Source organism: Elephantulus edwardii, unplaced genomic scaffold, assembly GCF_000299155.1.
Source record: "Elephantulus edwardii isolate Elephantulus edwardi_28Jun2011 unplaced genomic scaffold, EleEdw1.0 scaffold00016, whole genome shotgun sequence".
Taxonomy (NCBI): domain Eukaryota; kingdom Metazoa; phylum Chordata; class Mammalia; order Macroscelidea; family Macroscelididae; genus Elephantulus; species Elephantulus edwardii.
Genome location: NW_006399766.1, coordinates 23,417,988 through 23,424,650, shown reverse-complemented (window position 1 = coordinate 23,424,650; position 6,663 = coordinate 23,417,988).

Below are 6,663 nucleotides of genomic sequence, written 5' to 3'. Positions count from 1 at the left end.
AGACTAAGGTGCATCTGATACAGGCCATGGTCTTTGCAATCACTTGTTATGCATCAGAGAGTTGGACAGTGACTAAGGAGGATAGAAAGAAAATTGATGCTTTTGAGCTGTGGCACTGGAGAAGAGTATTAAGGGTACCATGGACTGCTAGGAAAACAAATATATTCATCCCAGAGAGGGTTAAACCAGGTGACTCCTTGGAGGCAAGGATTCTGAGGTCCGTCTAACATATTTGGGACATGTTGTAAGGAGGGACTGGTCCTTGGAGAAGGACATCATGCTTGGTAGGGTGGAGGGACAGTGCAGGAGGGGAAGGCCCTTTATGAGGTGGATTGATTCAGTAACTGGGGTAATCAGGATGGGAGTTTCGGAGACCGTGTGAGTGGCACAGCACAGAGCAGAGTTTAGGGCTGTTGTACATAGGGTCACTATGAGTTTTAAGTGACTCGATGGCACATAACAACACAACAACAAGTCTACTAGGTGTGTTGTGGTGCTGGAGAAGAGTGATAAACATACCATGGACTGCCAAAAGAACAAACAGGGTGCAGCCAGAGTGCTTTTTTTCAGGCAAAGGTTCATTTCATATACTTTGGACATGTTGGTTATTGTTGTAATGTGCTGCTGAGTGGCCTGGGACCCATAGTGATCCTATGTACAACAGTTCTGAAGCCTGCTCTATACTGAGCCAGTCTCACTGACTTCCACACGTATCACCCCATTGCCCCAGTTACTATATCAATCCATCTCAGCCAGGGTCTTCCTCTCCAATGCTGTTCCTCCACCTTTTCAAGCACGATGCCCTTCTCCAAGGACTGGTCCCTCCTGGCCACATGCACAAAGTATGTTAGACAAAGCTTCAAAATCCTAGCCTCCAAAGAGAAACCTGGTTTCATCCTAAGACAGACCTACTTGTTGTCTCGGTGGTCTTCTTCAGCACCACAACTCAAAGGAATTCTTCTGTCATCCTTAGCCATTGTCCAGATCTCTGATGCATAGCAAATAACTATGAAGACCATGGCCTGGATCAGGCACAGCTTAGTCTCTAGACTGACATCTTTGCTTCTCAGTACTCTGGAGAGGTCCCCAACTACAGATTTTCCCAGTGCAATTCATCTTTTGATTTCCTGACTGCTGGCACCAAGAGTGTTGATTGTGGAGCCGAGCAAGCTGAAATTGTTAACAATCTCAATCTCTTCTCCATCTATCATGGTGCTGCCAACTGGCCCAGCGGTAAGAATTTTTGCCTTCTTGATGCTGAGCTTCAAGCCATATTGAAGAGCATGGTCCTTGACCTTCTGCAGCAAGTGCTTCAGGTTCTCCTCAGTTTCAGCAAGCAAGGTTGTGTCATCTGCATACTTCAGTAACATAGATTTTTGACGAGTTTTCCTCCAATCTTAGTACCATATTCCACCTCATAAAGCCCAACCTCCCAAATGATCTGTTGTGCATATAGATTGAAAAGGTATGGAGACAGGACGGATCCCTAACACACTCCTTTTCCAATTTTGAACCATGCAGTGTTTCCTTGCTGTTTTTAGGACTGCTTCCTGGCCCAAGTGTAGATTTTGCACGAGCGTAATCAAGTGTTCTGGGACTCCCCTTCCTCTCAAGTTTAGCCACAATTTGTTGTGATCTACAAGTCTTTGCATAGTCAATGAAACTTAGGTAGATATTCCTCTGGTACTCCTTGCTTTCTGCCAAGATCCATCTGACATAGGTGACAAGTCTCTAGTGCCATGACCTCTTTAAAACGCAGCCTTTATTTCTGGTCGTTCTCTGTCAATGTACTGTTCCAGGTTTTTTAGTAATCTTCACCAGGATGATTTTGCTCATGTATGGTATTAGTGATATTGTTTAATAATTTCCACTCTCTGTCAGGTCACCTCTTCTTGGAATGGAAATAAGTATGGGTCTTTCTCAGTTAGTTGGCCAGGCATGTTGGTAGGAGAGGCTATTCGTTGGACCGGGACTCCGAGCTTGGAAAGGTGAAGGGTCAGTGAGAGAGGAAGACCCTCCACTAGACGGACTGACACAGTGACTTGAGCAATGGGCTCAAGCTTGTCAGAGATGATGAGGATGGTACAGGATAGGGCAGGGTTGGCACCTAACATCAACAAACAACAATAGCTAGTGATTATGAGCATTGCTTCATGCTTTCTTCGGTGAAGTGTCTTTTTTTGTCCTTTTCTCACTTTGTAATTGGGTTGTCTTTTTCTTGTTGAGGCTTTCAGTGGATAAAAATTGCTTAGTACAAATTTTTTTAACATACATAAAGTTGTAAAGATCTTTGCCAGGTTTCAGTGTATTCTGCACAGCTTTATGTAAAAGTAGTAATTAGCTGACCAGGTAGTTGTCAGCAATTTAAGAACAAAAAGGATGCAAACTGTATATTAAATGTCTACATAGCAATAGTTCAATGTAATATAAAGAGGTTTCAAATAAATAATAGTTGGTGTTAATTGCTAGCCCTCTTCTCTAAACCATTCCCAATGAAAGATCTATATATAATGGATCTTTTAGAAAAAGAAATGCAGGCATCACAAAGAACTAGATGAATGGTATTTTGCCATTGTTTTCTTTGTGGGTTCCCCCCCCCGCCACCCCGACTGTCTATTGCAGAGATATCCTGGCAACAACTTAGGTCAGAGTGCATTCGCATGAAGGAAACCAACAAACAAGGAGAGATCATTCAAGTGGGTTTTCAAAAACCAGACTAATGAGAAATTGCAGATGAAAGATAGGCTCTCTGTTGTAAAATAGCCTCTTAAATTGATCCTTTTCTGGCATCCAGGAAAGGCCTGCTGAGAGCAGTATAATGGGAGTGGCTTGAGCATGAACTGGAAAATGAGGGGAAAAAGGGATATAATTTTATAATTTGCCCCTCAGCATCTATGTGACCTATGTGACCAGACTAAAGTAGATCTTCTCATATATAAGAAATGGTAATAGTGGTATGTAGCTCCATGGGTTGTCAAGAGAATGGCATGAGATGATATTGTAAAAACCCTAGCACGATGCTTGACTTGGAGAGAGGAGATGCTTAGCTCATCTTCTGAAAGATATTCCTTCAATTCTTACTAGTTTTCATTAAAATATATCACGAATACAGTGGTGTATCTTGGGTTTTTAAGTCTTCTGTACTATGCAACACACAGTTTTGATTTTTTTTGGTTTTTTCTGTAGATTTCAACTAGAGGAAAATATACCAAAACATGGACTTATAGTCACAAAATTATCTGTGCCCCAAATCTCAGCCTGAAATCCATTATTTGTCTTTTTTGTTTTTAGATTTTTAAACAAAGTTTATAAAAAACTTGGATTTCCACTCATTCTTTGTTGCACATTTTCCTCCCTGCCCCCCTCCCCGCCCCAATTTGCTATTTTCTTTGGAATAAAAGCTCTTCCATTGTTGTACAGTCCTCTCGCCAGACCACTTTACTATGCAGCTCTTATTCTGGACTCTTGTCATGCCAATAATACCTACTCATATATTCCGTATATAAAGTTCTCTCCTTCATCTGTATCAATGCTGTGTACATTATCTTTTCTTAGTTTCCCCCCAACCCCCATGTCAGTCGTCTTGTATAACAGGGGTATTATGCAGTATTTGTAATTTTGTGATTGAGAAATTTCACTCAGCATAATGTCATCTATGGTCACTCATTCTGTATAACATTTCATGAATTTTTGTTTGTCAGTGCTGCATAATATTCCATTGGGTAAATATACGACAGGTTTTGTATCCATTCATTTGTTAATGGCCACTTGGGTTGTTTCCAACTCTTTGCTATTGTGAACAAAGATGCAATTAACATGAGTGTGCATATATCTACTTGGGTGGCACTTCTGTATTCTTTAAGGTATATTCCCAGCAGAGAAATTGCTGGGTCAAATGGTATTTCCAACGTTTCGAGAAAGTACCATACTGCCTTCCATAGTGATCGCATCATTTTACACTCCCACCAACAACCTCAACCTCACCTTGCCACCATTTGTTGTTTGCTGCTCTGTTGAATTTTGCTATTCTTACTGGGGTGAGAAAATATTCATAGTTGTTTTGATTTGCATCTCTCTTAGAGCTGGGATTTTGAACATTTTCTCATGTGTTTGTTCGCCATCTGAATATCTTTTTTGGTGAAGTACCTGTTCGTATCCTATGCCCATTTTGCAATTTGGTTGTTTATCTTGTTGTGGTGCACAAATATTTTATAAATTGTAGATTTAAGTCCCTTATCTGATATGTCATTACCAAATATTGTTTGAAAGTCTGTGGCTTCCCTTTTTATCCTGTTGGAGAAGTTTTTGGATGTGCATAGAGATTTGCTTCTTAGAAGGTCCCATTCATCTATTTTATCCTCTCCTGGTTAGATTTTTCAGGATGCTTGGAACACTGTTCATGTTGTGGATTAGAGCTTCTAGGGTTCTTCTAAGCTTTTCTCTAATGAAGTTTATAGATTGTTAATTAGTCCTAGGTCCTTGATCTACTTTGAGTTGGTTTTTGTGTATGGAGTGAGGTGTGGGTCTTGTTTGAGTTTTCTGCAAATAGCTTTCCAATTTTGCCAACACCATTTTTAAAAAGCCTGCCATTTTCCCACTTAACTGAGTTCATCTCTTTCTAAAAAATCAGTTGGCCATACGTAGATTGGCTGATTTCTGGGTTCTCAATTCTATTCCATTGATCTATGTGTCTGTCATTGTACCAGTACCATGCTGCCTTAACCACCACGGCAGTGTAGTAGGATTTGAAATCAAGGAGTGAGATGCCGCCTACCTTTTTTCTCTTTTTAAGGAGTGCTTTGTTTATTCAGGGCTTCTTTCCATTCCAAATGAATCTGGAGATTACCTTTTCCATCTCCTTGAAGAATGGGATTGGTGTTTTTATTGGGATTGCGTTGAACGTCTAAGTTGCCTTTGGTACTATTGCCATTTTCACAATATTGAGTCTTCCTATCCATGAGCAAGGGATACTCTTCCGCTTCTCCAGGTCTCTTTCTGTTTCTTGTAGTAATGTTTTGTAATTTTCTTTGAATAGATCCTTTGTGCTTCTTGTTATATTTACTCCCAAATATTTTCTCTTTTGATTAGCTATTGTGAAGGGTATTGTTTTTCTTAGCTCCAGTCCTGTATTCTCTTTGGCACTGTAGAGAAATCCTACTGATTTTTGTATATTGATCTTGTATTCTGCTACTTTGCTGAATTGGCCAACTATGTGCAATAGTTTTCTTGCTGAGTCTTTTGGGTTTTCTATGTATACTATCATATGATCTGCATAGAGAGATAGTTTTACATCCTCTTTGCCAATTTGAATACCTCTTATGTCTTTCTCTTGTCTTATTACCATAAGTAGCCAGGAAATTAAAAGACAAATTACATTGGGAAAGTCTGCTGCCTGAGATCTTCCCAAAGTACTGAAGAGCAACGATGTCAGTCTGGAGACTAAGGTGTGCCGAATGCAGGCCATAGTCTTTGCAATTACTTGCTATGTATCAGAAAGCTGAACAATGACTAGGGATGTTAGACGAAGAATTGATGCCTTTGAGCTGAGGTGCTGGCGAAGTGTACTGAATATACCACGGCCTGCTAGGAGAACAAACAGGTTTATCCTAAAGAGGCTAAAACCAGGCTGCTCCTTGGAAGCAAGGCTTCTGAAGCTTCTTCTGACCTATTTTGGACTTGTTGTAAGGAGGGACCAGTCCTTGGAGAGGGACATCATGCTTGGGATGGTGGAGGGACAGTGTAAGATAGGAAGACCCTCTGTGAAATGGATTGATTCAGTGAGTGGGGCAATGGTGGTAGGTGTATCAGAGACAGTAAGATTGGCGCAGGATAGAGCAGGAGTTAGGGCTGTTTTACATAGAGTCGCTATGAGTCATAGGTGACTCGATGGCACATAACAACAACAACAACAACAACAAATTATTACGTATTTAAAAATTCTTGTTATGTAATATGAGAAACTCAAACTCACTGCTGTTGTCAGCTCTGACTCTACAAGCCCCCATTGGGTTTCTGAAGCTGTAAATAGTATAGAGAGAAAACTGCCCTTTTCTTTTCCAAGGTGCTTCTGCCGAATTCTCACCACCTTTGGTTTGGCAGCACAAATTGATATGCACCTTGGGCATTTATTAATGTGGTAAAGTTTGTAAACCTCTTTACTTCTCTTTAGCTGAAACAAGCTATGCACTGCAAGGAGTTTAATGGATCGTTAAGAGAGAGAGTTATCTTATTTCATGGTGGTTTTGTTCTGTTGGGTTCTTTTTTGTTGCTGTTGAAAATAGTTATTTCCATGCAGTTCCCTGGAGAACATATTCTTCTCCCATGAATTCATTTTGCCATCTTTTCAAACCAGAAATGCCTGCACTAGAATCTCATGTGTATTTCTGAGTCTCTTATTCCCCAGTGGCTGGTGGTGGAGCTCACTCCTTTCTGTCTTCATGAGTATTCCAAACTCTGGTGTGGCCCTTTTCCATCATGATTCAACATTGTTTATTTAGATGTGGATTTTGGGTTTGTTTTTACTTTTTAGGTCTCTATTTTTTTAAGTTTTTTTAATTTGTTAAAGGTTCAAATTGTCTTCCTGTCAAACATTCTTCTAGGTGGTATAGCACTGGTCTGTGTGTTGCTGTACAGAGGTAACTCGTGGTTGCTGTGATGCTGAAG